General features: G+C 41.5%; 1 protein-coding gene and 1 pseudogene across 7 annotated transcripts in view; one reads left to right on the plus strand and one right to left on the minus strand.

Moving 5' to 3' along the window:
• Positions 1 to 4,502: 4,502 nt before the first annotated feature.
• Positions 4,503 to 6,752, minus strand: LOC136175941 (uncharacterized; annotated as a pseudogene).
• Positions 6,753 to 7,470: 718 nt separating this feature from the next.
• FAR1 (fatty acyl-CoA reductase 1) overlaps positions 7,471 to 12,917 on the plus strand; it is a 75,664-nt gene continuing 70,217 nt past the window's right edge. For 3 of the 7 annotated variants that reach the window (XM_065943800.1, XM_065943798.1, XM_065943805.1), the window contains exons 1-2: positions 7,471 to 7,620; positions 10,102 to 10,199. The gene's annotated coding sequence lies outside the window, so the exon portion shown is untranslated. Of the gene's footprint in view, positions 7,621 to 8,471; positions 8,580 to 10,101; positions 10,200 to 12,917 lie in introns of all 7 variants that reach the window. The other 4 variants (XM_065943802.1, XM_065943799.1, XM_065943801.1 and 1 more) reach the window with 3 other exon arrangements.

The following is a 12,917-nucleotide window of genomic DNA, read 5'->3' on the forward strand; positions in this document are numbered from 1 at the left end:
AGATAAATCAGGCAAATACTTTTAAAAAACCACAGAAGCAAAGAACCTAAAAGTTAAAACATGACTTTCTCCAACTTTTTAAACATACTGTTGTGTTTGACATACATCAAGCAATTTATTTTCATTATACATTCTGATTTTAAAATTTTACAATCTCAAACATCTAGTTGAGATAACATAAATTTTTTTGACTAGTAAATCCAAATATTAATAGAATACATTCTGTGTTTTCATTACATTTAATGCTGACAACTCTGGAGACACAACTGCTTTTACTAAAACCAGCAAACTTAAGCTAGCTTTCATCCCAGATGCTGTGTACCTGAGAAACATTTGGGTTAGTTTCTATATTTGAGAGTTTTATGAATACTTAATTTATGTAAGCATTTATGTTTTAAGCCAATTAAATAGAACTCTTTTACAGAGTAATTTTGGCAATATCATCCAGAGATAGAAAAGTATTACATATACACATAGACATACAGAGACAGATATGAAAAGAGATGCTACAGTTTTCATTTTAAATCTTAGCCATGCATTAGGTATAAGTACAGAAAAGCAAAATTTACAAACTTAAACAAGAGTTACCTTTGTCTTGTTTTTTCCTTTCAATTTGACCTTCCCATAGGTAGCAATAGGATATGTGTTTAGGGTGAGTGCTGTCTAAAAAAATTCAGATATAAAAGTCTAAATATTCAAGAATATACCTATTTTAGGGGCTTCCCAGGTGGTTCAGAGGTAAAAACATCTGCCTGCCAATGCAGGAGATGTGGGTTTTATCCTTGGGTCAGGAAGATCCCCTGGAGGAGGAAATGGCAACCTGTTCCAGTATGGACAGAGGAGCCTGGTGAGCTACAGTCCATGGGGTTGCAAAAGGGTCAGACACGACATACCTATTTCAGTTATGACTCAAAACCGACAAGCCTTTTTATGGCTTAAAATTCAATAAACCTTTTATGGCTTAACCACAGACATGAGAGGCATGCCCGGAGAGTAGAAAAAATGCAGCCCTCCAAAGACCAACAAAGTTCACTCACACAGATTTAGCCAAAGAATGCGAAGAGTTTCACTGTTACAAGCAGTAAGAACAGGGTTTGTAAAACTGTTGTCTCTTGCTTCCAACAGGGATTCGAAATGCTTCCAGCATTAACTAGCGAATCTGTGGCATCCAGTGGGCAATACTAGGATAAGGGCTTCCTAGCTCTAGGAAGACAGTGAAGGTAGAACAAAGGTTTCCTAGGGGCTGGAATCTCTAATTAAGACAAAGCTGGCAAGGTTGGACAATGAGAATGCTGCTTGTCATTTTGTGTCTTGACTTCCAGCCTGTTTGGCTGATTACCTGACTCAAGCCAACACTTGTACCGTCCAGTCCAACTGGTGGAGACCAGATAGAATATTTTCACTAGTCACAAAGTCAAGCACTGATGACCAGAAACAAGATGAATGGGGCATCTCCTTTTATGATTTTTCTCCTTATGACAAATACTACGAAGAAACAGAAAAAACAAACAAACAAACAAAAACAAAGACGAGGAGCCTGTGGATTATTGCCAATAGGTATTGGGAACCAAATTTACAAGACTCACAATTCAAAGAACTAATTTTCACATATATTTTTCTCCTGACAATCTACATTTAGAAAGGGAAAAGATAAGGAGAGATTTTTTATTTTTCTTGTTTTGATTGGGGCATGCAGGCAGAGATTTAAAGGACCAATGTGTAAGAACTGTTACCTTCTGCCAGTTTTTTGTCTGATGTCCCAGGATATCTGAGTGTCCCAACTGTTAAAATCCCAACCGTATCACCAGAAATTGTAGGGGAGGCAAAATTTTGCCTCTTATCTTCTTAAGGCTTTTTGGCTAGGCCTGAGAATTCAACTGTTGGAAGGGTAGGGCTGTGTTCCCTCCCTGTTGTTTGACCTGAGGCCAAACTGTTGACCTACTCCTGGACACTCACAGGCAAGTCTGAATCAGTCTCTCAACGGCCTCCAAGGTCAAACTCCCTGGGGGTTCTCAGTCCCTTTGCCAGATACCTAGGTTGGGAAATCAGCTGCAGGTCCTAGAACTTCCTTAACAGTGTGAGAATTTCTCTGGTATAATTTTTCTGCAGTTTGTGGGTCATCTGTTTGGCAGCTTTACGGTGTGGCTAAGGGTGACCTCCTCCAAGAGGGCTTATGTAACATGCTGGGTGTCCCAGGTCTGCTGCAGCCAGAGCCTCTGTCCCAGGGGCAGGTCACTGCTGACCCATGCCTCCACAGGAGACACTCAAACACTCAAAGAAGTCTGGCTCAGTCTCTGTGGGGCCTCTAGGTCCTAACGCACACAATGTTTTGTTTGAGCCATCTGAGCATTGCTGGTGGGTATGATGTTTGATTCTAAATGCGATTTCACCCCTCCTACTGTCTTGTTGGGGCTTTTCCGTTGCCCCTGGACATGGGGTATCTTTTCTTGGTTAGATCCAACATTCTGCTGTCGATGATTGTTCAGCAGTGAGCTGCAATTTTAGAGTTCTCACAGAAGATGAGTACGTATCCTTCTACTCTGCCATCTTGTTTCTTGGCTGTATATTGTCACTCTGCTTATTTAACTTATATGCAGAGTACATCATGTAAAATGCTGGGCTGTATGAACTACAAGCTGGACTCATGATTGCCAGGAGAAATATCAATAACCTCAGATATGCAGATGACACCACTCTTATGGCAGAAAGCGAAGAGGAACTGAAGAGCCTCTTGATGAAAGTGAAAAATGAGAGTGAAGTAGCTGGCTTAAAACTCAACATTCAAAAAACTAAGATCATGGCACCTGGCCCCATCACTTTATGGCAAATAGATGGGGAAACAATGGAAACAGTGAGAGACTTCATTTTCTTGGGCTCCAAAATCACTGCAGATGGTCACTGCAGCCATGAAATTAAAAGACACTTGCTCCTTGGAAGAAAGTCTATGACCAGTCAAGACAGCATATTAAAAAGCAGAGACATTACTTTGCCAACAAAGGTCCCGTCTAGTCAAAGCTATGGTTCTTCCAGTAGTCATGTATGGATGTGAGAGTTGGACTATAAAGAAAGCTGAGCGCCAAAGAATTGATGCTTTTGAACTGTGGTGTTGGAGAAGACTCTTGAGAGTCCCTTGGACTGCTAGGAGATCCAACCAGTTAATCCCAAAGGAAATCAGTCCTTAATATTCTTTGGAAGGACTGATGCTGAAGCTGAAGCTCCAATACTTTGTCCACCTGACTTGAAGAACTGATTCACTGGAAAAGACTCTGATGCTGGGAAAGATTGAAGGCAGGAGAAGGGGATGACAGAGGATTAGATGGTTAGATGGCATCACCGACTCAATGGACATGAGTTTGAGCAGGCTCCAGGAGTTGGTGATGGACAGGGGAGCCTGGCGTGCTGCAGTCCATGGGGTTGCAAAGAGTCGGACATGACTGAGTAAATGAACTGACTGACTAACAGATGTTAGGTAAAGTTGTCTCCAGACCAGATAAAAAACAATAATTTAATCATGTGGTTGAAAGAGTGAATTAAATGAGTTATAATTTTTAAATGTTTGAAAACAGTCTGGGGGAGAGAAAACTTACACAATGCTCAAACTGTACTTTTAAAAAATACTATGTCATTTATATTCATATATGAAAAAAAGGGCTATATTACTGTTTACATACATACCAACAGTGGAAACAGAATTCAATAATGAATCACATCTAAATTTTATAAAAAAGATACAAACATTAAAAAATACAGATTGGTTAAAGAAAGCAGAGTGGAATAGAAAGACAGTTGGTATCATTTTCATTTCCAATAAAGAGCAGCACCCTCTGGGAAGAATCAAATCAGTTAGTAAGACTCCTTACACCCCCAAAAAAAAATGTACAAAGGAAAGCCAGTGATTGTACTGGTTTTATTACTTTTGTGAAACCATTTAAAAAAGACCACAAAAATAGGTTGAGCACCAAAGAATTGATTCTTTTGAATTGTGGTGCTGGAGAAGACTCTTGAGAGTCCCTGGACTGCAAGGACATAAAACTAATAAATCCTAAAGGAAATCAATCCTGAATATTCATTGGAAGGACTGATGCTAAAGCTGAAGCTCCAGTACTTTGGCCACCTGATACAAAAAGCCAACACAATGGAAAAGACCTTGATGCTGGGAAAGATTGAGGGCAGGAGGAGAAGGGAACGACAGAGGATGAGATGGTTAGGCAGCATCACTGAGTCAATACTCATGAACTTGACCAAACCCTGGGAGATAGAGGGTGAAAGGAAAGCCTGGCATGCTACAGTCCATTGGGTCAGAAAGAGTTGGACACAACTTAGTAACTGAAAAATGACAACAAGCCATTTTTTCTTCCTAATACTCAATGCAAAGAAAGTAATATGAAGAAAAATATGCCCTCATAATTCACAATAAAAAGAGTCTGCTTCATTCTGCAGGCATGGTATATTGTTCAATACAGTACATATTGAGCACTTCATTGCTCAAGTGGATCAAAGTATCATTTTGATTCTGAGCCACTAAATAGGATCTCATGCATATTTGGTGACTGGACTAACTGCATAGGAGCTGTGATAGACTGAACCTTCTGTGATCTCACTAAATAAGAAAAAGCCCTACACAAGAAAAGATAACAATCAACCTGTTCATAAATTCTATCTATAGACTCTTTCACCAGTGTAAGGTGGGAAAGGGGCCCTGTCTTGTAGTGGCCTAAAGACTGATGGATTGATAGTGTGTCTGATATGATGATGGTAAGAAACTGCCAGATTAAGAAATCCACAATTTGTCTCAATTCTTCAAATAATGGAGCAATTTCCTTTTCTAGGCTGACAATTAGTACTGTATTAGCATTGCTGCTGGCTATGAAACTCACCACCTAAGGTAAAGGATTGAATTCAACCACCTGGTATGTGTTATAGTAACAGATGATACACCTTTCTTTTTTGAAAGTCTGAGTTTTCCCCCTTGGTCTTTTGTAAGGGCAAAAGTAGACAAGAAACCAGGTCTCAAAGCATGCTCTGGAGCGTTATCACTGGTCACTTTAATGATAAGCACTCCATCTCTGACACAACAGTAGCATGGAGCCTTTCAACACTTGGTAATTATACAGGAAACATTTCAGGTCATCCACAATAATGAACCCCTTTCTCCAACAGGATTAATCTCCAGCTGCCTGGTTCTCTGAGCTGTCTCTTCAAGGACAGCTTCTGGGATAGGTTCCTTTAAATGCTGCTGTCACATGATTTGTCTTTTTTTTTTTTTTTTTAATAACAGGCTTTATGTTTAAAGCAGACCAATTCTGGATGTCATAATTGTATGCAGCCAAGGTAGACAAAATACCAAAAGAATTGCAGAGAATAATTGTGCTCACTAGAAATTTGACTGTTGAGAAAAGCTGCCTAAAACTCTTTCTATGCTGTGCTCGGTTTATACCATGAAAGCGCATTTCTGATGTATTCTAGATAGTTGTAATGGGTTGTTTACTGCAGCTACAAAATTGTGTTCCTTTTCGTTTAATCAAAAGAAGTTACTTTTAAGTAGTTCACACTTTGTTATGAAATCTATAAAAATGAAGCACGGTGGTAATAACTATTAACCCCATGAGTTCCATGAGAGACATAGGCAAGATTCTGTGCTACTCATTGTGAGGAATACAAAGATGAATAAGGACAAAGCAAAATGACCTGATTCTGTTTTGGAGGAGGCAAATGTGGCACTGTAGAAAGATTATGGAATTTTGCATCAAATAGGCCTAGATTTTAACCCCACTTCCGCCACCTAATACATATGTGATTTTGGGCAGATTACTTGTCTCATTGAGCCCCAATTTTCTCTTCCACAAAATTCAGATGAATAAATGAATAGTTGCATAGAGTTGCAAAGATGGAGTGAAGAACCTCAAAAGAACTGTTTAATGAAACTTTGACAGAACAATATATGAGTTAGAAAATGTTATCAATACATACCATAAGAAAAGTATTTCCTCACAGCAGGAAGATGTACTATTTGAATAAAAAAATTAAAGCTTGATCTTGTCTTCTTGTTTTTAAAGAAGTTATGAAAGTCTGAGGGAATGCATAAACTTCATCAGTAACATATGTGTTTTTGGTGTCTATTCCTATGTATATTCTCAGCAATATATAGTAACCTTAGGCTGTAAACTACTATAATACATTTCTGACTTGGTGTAATTTACTTTTATTTACCGAACTATACACTTTCCTGGGTTTATAACTTAGGTAGGCCACAAAGTAGGCAGCTCAGTAAACTTATGTAGTTTTCAATTAGGTGCAGCACCCTGGGTGCTTTTGTTCTACCGAGTATCAGGCACTAAAACAGCCTGTAAATCTTCTGAAACATCTTAGCCCACCCTTAAAGCACCAATCTGTGAGTTTTATTCACCGTGCCAGGAACTTCACTCGTTTTAAATTCTCACAATCCTTTTTTTTTTTTTCCTTCCTATAGTTTCTACTTTTTGAATTATAGTTAAAATCCCGGTGGATTGTTTATACCGTGGGCGTCCCATGGAGCCTAAGGTTATAGTAATATTATGACAAGAGTTTTTCTCACAATCCTTTTATCATTTAAAAAATTGAGATATTTATACATAAAGTGCGTTGGGTGCACTACATCTTAATTGTACGACTCGGAGAATTTTTACCGAGGCATACACCACCTCAGTAACTACCACCTGGAACAAGAGGCAAACGCTCCCAGCTATCCTGAAGGTGCCCTGGGCCCCTTCCATTTCCCCTCCTACCTCCGTGAGGTAAACATTACTCTAATTTTTCTCACCATGGATAAGTTTTATATGAAATTATTCTGGAAGAAGTGTTAAGTAAATATCTGGCCCAGAGTCCCGCGGGGCTGGACTAGACGTACGCTAGGTTCCCTCTCTCTAGAGCACCTCGCGGAGGCTCCAGGGGACCACAGAGCGGCGGCTCGGCTCTCACCGACCCGAACCAGCCCCGCCAAGACGAGTGCCGGGCCTCACGTAGACAGTGCGGGAGCACGCCACAATGGCTACCCGCCGTCCCTCGGACCCGCTTCGCCGCATCTTCCCCGCCTTTCCAACCGGCGCCGCTTCCAGGCGACGGGCAGCCGGGGCGTGGCCGTGGGCGAGACCCGCTGGAACGCTAGCGGCCAGCGGGGGCGCTCCTGAGCTGGGGATGTGGGGGGCGCGCCCATTGGCTGAACTTGCCCCGCGGGCAGGCCGGCTGCAGAGCCCACCTCCCGGCCCCCTCTCCGCCCTTCCATTGGCCCTTCGCGTTCCACACGCGCCCACTCCCTTCCCCATCCCGCCCGGATGGAAACGGGGTTGAGGGGGTGGGAGGCCAGAACCCGGAGGAGGGTGAGCGGTCCTCTGGTAAGGGGCGCGGGAGAGCCAATCAGGACAAGACTTGGAGAAAAGGCGCCGCGCCAGCCAGTCACATTCCGAGGTCCGGGTCGGGACCGGCTGACGCGAGTACTGGCCACAGCCAATGGGCTTGCCACTACCCGTCCGCTCTTCAGCAGCCGGTCGGGGGCGGTGGAAGAGCGAGTGAGGAGAGCGCTACGGCGACGGCGGCATCACTGGACGGCCGGGAGGAAAGCGAGGCCAGAGCCTTTGCGACTAGGTGAGAGGCGGGAACCCCGGGCAGGAGAGGCGGGCTGCGGGCCCCTCCTCGCCTGGCCCGGGCTGCGGCTCTGGGAGCTGTGGAGACAGGCCCGGTTGAGGCTGGGGCAGTACCCGCCGCCCCGCCCCAACCCCCACCACTTGCTGCCCGGAGCCGGGGGTGCAAGCTTCTGCCGGAGGGTCTCCTCCTGGCTTGGCGGGGCCACCGCCCTCTGGAGGGCCGGGACCCAGAGCGGAGCCGTAGGGAGGGGCCTGGTTTGCAGACGGGGAGCATGGGGGCGCCGCCTGGGGCGGGGAAGCTGCGTAGAGGTGGCGAAGGTGGGGCAGGATAGTTAACGCAGGAGCAGGTTTGTGCGCTCGAAGGTGGCAGTGAAAGGAGGCCTGTGATGGAAGGATTCTGGATCTGGGAACGAAGAAAGTGATGGGAATAGGGTGATGCTCAGAAAAGGGAGTCCTCGGAGAAGGTGTGGAGCCAGGGCGCGTGTTTGGCCTCTCGGAAGTCGGCATTGACAGAGAGTGGGAGGAAATCTACTGGGAGTGACGGGAAGAGAGGCTTGGGACACGTGGGTCCAGAGTACGAGGCACTTCCTAAAGCCGGAAGGTGACTGAGGCGACGGTTTTAGGTGAGGTGTGGGTGCACGCTGTTTGACTAGAAGGCGTCAGGAGGCCAGTTAGGAGAAAGTATACAGGGAGTAAAGGAGATAGGTTTATGTGTGGTAGCTGAAGGGTGTGGATCTTTTATGAGTAAGTCAGCAAGAATAACTGTCCGTTTGGTCAGGTAGGAGTCAAAAAGCCAGGGCAATAGGTTCATTCACTACTCACTTCAGTTCAGTTCACTCTTTCGTCTTTCAGAGTTATTGACGTGTCCGACTCTTTGCGACCCCAAGGACTGCAGCACGCCAGGCTTTCCTGTCTGTCACCAACTCCCGGACCTTACTCAGACTTATGTCCATTGAGTCGGTAATGCCATCCAACCATCTCATCCTCTGACAGCCCCTTCTCCTCTCGCCTTCAATCTTTCCCAGCATCAAGGTCTTTTCCAATGAGTCAGTTCTTCGCATCAGGTGGCCAGAGTATTGGAGTTTCAGCTTCAGCATCAGTCCTTTTAGGATGGACTGGTTGGATCTCCTAGCAGTCCAAGGGACTCTCAAGAGTCTTCTCCAACACCACAGTTCAAAAGCATGAATTCTTTGGCGCTCAGCTTTCTTTATAGTCCAACTCTCACATCCGTATGTGACTACTGGAAAAACCATAGCTTTGACTAGACGGAGCTTTGTTGGCAAAGTAATGTCTCTGCTTTTTAATATGCTGTCTAGGTTGATCATAGCTTTTCTTCCAAGGGGCAAGTGTCTTTTAATTACATGGCCACAGTCACCATCTACAGTGATTTTGGAGCCCAAGAAAATAGTCTCTCACTGTTTCCATTGTTTCCCCATCTATTTGTCATCCATGGCCAAATGCTCAGACCTGTTAACTCTCACTTCTGAGGGTGATTGCCCTCCTCTCCAACCCCTGTGACAGTTCATCTCATTGTTTTGCCTCAGCAGAAGCTCATCTTCCCGGAAGCAATGGCACAATTAGTGTTTCCTTTTGATTGGATGACAGTGAGGTATCATTTAGTCCAACGTGTAGGTTTAAAGATAACATGAGAGGATACTTGAGAAATTCTTCCCTGCAGGGGAGTTTCTCAACTGTCTGTGTAATGTAAAAGCAATGTAAGGTCTCTTACAGTAACACAATAAGAATGAGCACAGGTAGTCCTGTTGCTGTTTAAGAGTCAAACATTTTGATACAGAATTTCATTGTGTATCATGCATGTTGGGAAATTGTTCAGCCTTGGGAGAGTTTTGTAGTTAGATAGGTTCAAAGTTCCTTTCAGTTAGAGGAAAGATTAACTTGGTATCATTGTTATTTTCTAACTGTTTAAAGCTTTCGAATTTTTATTTGGGGGTGTGGGAAGAGAAAAGTTAGAAAATGAAGTGGTCCATTAATGCATTTCCATTGAATTTAAGCAGGAGAAGGTGATTACCACTAAGGTATAATTTCTGCTTGAGGGTAGGGCAAAAGGATTATGAAAAATTAATTAACTTCTTTACCAACATAGGGCTTCCCTTCCCTTCAGCTGGTAAAGAATTGGCCTGCAGTGTGGGAGACCTGGGTTCAATCCCTGGATTGGGAAGATCCCCTGGAGAGGGGAAAGACTACCACTCCAGTATTCTGACCTGGAGAATTCCATGAACTGTATGTGTATAATTCATGGGGTTACAAAGAGTCAGAACCAACTCGGCAACTTTCACTCACTCACTTACCAACATAATATAATGTTAAGGATAAAAACCAAAGAGGGCATTTGTTGTATGTTTCTTTATTAACCACAGAACAAAGCATTGTAGGTAATGGACCATTCTTTAGGATGTAGGAATACTTTTGTGGAAGTAATTTCTTGGTAATGTTAAGTTTACTGATCACATTTTACTCTTAGTATAACAGAATACCTAAGTGCTGAGGTGCTGAGGCGACTGGGAGCAGAGGAGTAATCTCAGTGGTGTGGAGTTAATCAGGGAAAGTTTCCTGAAAGAGGTGAGTGTCAAGCCATCTTTTGAACTAGGAGTTGGGGTGTGGGTTATTGCAAGACAGGATGATATTCCAGTAGTATGGACATGTTATAAGCAACTGTGGGCAAGAGTAACAAATTAAAAATGGTTTTAAGGAGTTAGATTTGATTGAAGATTTAAGGGTATGGAAATCAACTAAGTCTTGTTATAGCCTAATTGATAAATGATGGTTTTGTATGGTGGCTACAGAGAGAGAACTTCAAATACTTAATGATGGCTTGGAGATGGTAATAAAGAAATGAGCACAAGAATTTTTTTTTATAGTTATAGTAAGAAGGATATGGTGAAAATAAGTTGGATTGTTCACAGTTAGATTTAGTGTTCAAGCATATATAGTTTGATATGTTCAAGCATATATATTGATTCCTGTGCTAGATTATGTTAATATTAATAGCAAAATTTATTGGGTACTACTGTGTGCCAGAAGCTATTTTGAACTTTCCAAATCTCATCTTCCTTTGATTATCTCTACTTTATAGATGAGAGAACTGAGGTTCAGAGAGATTTAATTTAACCAGGGTCATACAGCTAGTAAGTGGCAGGTCAGGGTTGGCAAAGGCAATAAGTGAATGTGAATTGGACACCTGCTTTGTGCCAGGCATTGTGTTAAGTGCTGGTGATTCAAAGTTGGCAAGCAAATTCAAGGTCAGGCCTGAACCATTTTTAGAGATTGTCAGGAGTTAACAGAAGAGAGCTAGTGAAGAAATAGAAAAAGATTAGTTGGAGAGACTTTTGTTGACACCGAGAAATATACCGTTTAGGGAAACAGGATAGAGTTTTACTAAAGAGGAAGTTACCAGTAGCAAAATATGTAGCTGAGAGACTCAGAAGAACAAAGATTGAGAAGAAACCATTGAGTTAAGTAAGGAAAAAAACTAGTGTGAATTTAATCTCAAGAAAGTCAAAATAAAGACATTAAAATACAGGCTGGTAGTTAATTGTGTTTAGTGGCAAGTGCTCTATACAAATTTAAAGTTTGGTATGATCACAATTATGGTCAAATTCATAGGAAAGATGTTGGTATGTCCCTTTGTAATATTTTAATTATTGGCTGGTAAGGTGATGGATAATTTAAAAATGCTGGTGCTCTTTGTATTTTTCCAAGTTTATAAAAACAAGCATTGTTATTTTTATAATTAGTGGGGGGAAACTGTTCAACTAATATGAACTAATAGTGAGGGAATATGTGGGTGGCCTAGTCTATGTTTGGGATAGGAAGGAAAATAGTCTTGTTTCAGTGTCTACTGCACATGTGCCACTTTGGTGGGCACAGTTCCATCTTGAAAATGAATTATTATTGGAAACAACCTGAAACTGTACATTTGCCTAATCTGAAGGATCCAGTTACTAAAGCACTCTGAATCATAGATATATGGTCTTGGCTTTTCTGAATATTGTCTAATGAATGAAATTAAGGTTAAAAAAAACCAGACCTTACAAATCACACACTGAGTCATTTTATCTATCTTTTTGGCCTTCCCTAAACCTACATGTAGCCCTTCCTTGCTCCCACTTGTGGATTTATAGTTCCTCTCTTCAGTGTGTTTGTAATGGGCTTAGAGTATCAGTTCAGTATAGCTACATGAAAGTGCTGAGTTCACATATAACAAATTTAACCTAAACACTTAGAATTTGTCATGTTTTCTGTTCCCAATTTGAAGAAGAAATGAGATACATTTCAAGAAAATTATCTTTTCTTATCAAATAATCATTCCAAAGCAAATTAGAAATATTTGTCCTAGTATAGATGTATTCCAACCTTGTAAGTCAAGAATGGGATGTAGTTTTTAGTTTAATTTCATTTGGCGCATAGGAATTGTAGGAGGAAACTATTTCATCTAGCCACTGTCCTATGCTCCTTAAGTAAATTATTAATATTACATTTAATTCTCATGCAGTTCTCTAAGGTGGATATTTCATTTTATGAAGAGAATGAGATTCTGAGAATTTGTAACTTTCCAAATGCCAGAGAGTCAAGTGGCAGGGTTCAGATTCAAATTTTGCTCTTCCTGGTCCCATAGCTCATACATTTGAGATGTATGGCTAGAAGGACTTGTTTATTAGTACATATGACTGAAAAGAATACCACATAGCTTTAGGTATTTAGTAACTTTTCCTTACCTTTGAAGATGGGACTCTTGCTCTGTGTGTTGGTGCCTTGTGACATAGGGTTTCAAATAACAGTGATTTTTGTGTCTTAGAGGGTACATTATATTTTATTGCTTTAGAGGTATATGGTTTCACATTTTAGTATTTTTTGAAATGAAGATTTTTACAGTGTCTATATTTCTTTAAAAATGTTTGTGAAATGGATACTATGTCTTAAAGTCAAATGTGTCTCAGAATTAAGGAAGTGTGGTATGTGCATGTAGTCTTCGTGTATAACTGTTTTAGCAGTTTCTTTGCATTTTCTTCCGTCTTCCACCTTTACTTAGTCTATTACTTTTTTTTTTTAGTATGGTATAATACAGAATTGAAGTGTATACTAATAATAAAATAGTCATTCTCTTCAGGTAGTGAATATTATAGTGTAGAAGAAAAAATTTTGATGCAGAAAATTTACATTGCACTGTGAATCAGCAGATCTGAATTTTAATATTGGTTTTGTTAGCAATTTGATGTATAACTTGAGGCAAGTCACTTCCTCTCTCTGACCTTTAGGTTCCTCATCTATAGAGCGGAA

This window comes from Muntiacus reevesi, chromosome 9 (assembly GCF_963930625.1).
Source record: "Muntiacus reevesi chromosome 9, mMunRee1.1, whole genome shotgun sequence".
In the NCBI taxonomy this organism is placed as follows: domain Eukaryota; kingdom Metazoa; phylum Chordata; class Mammalia; order Artiodactyla; family Cervidae; genus Muntiacus; species Muntiacus reevesi.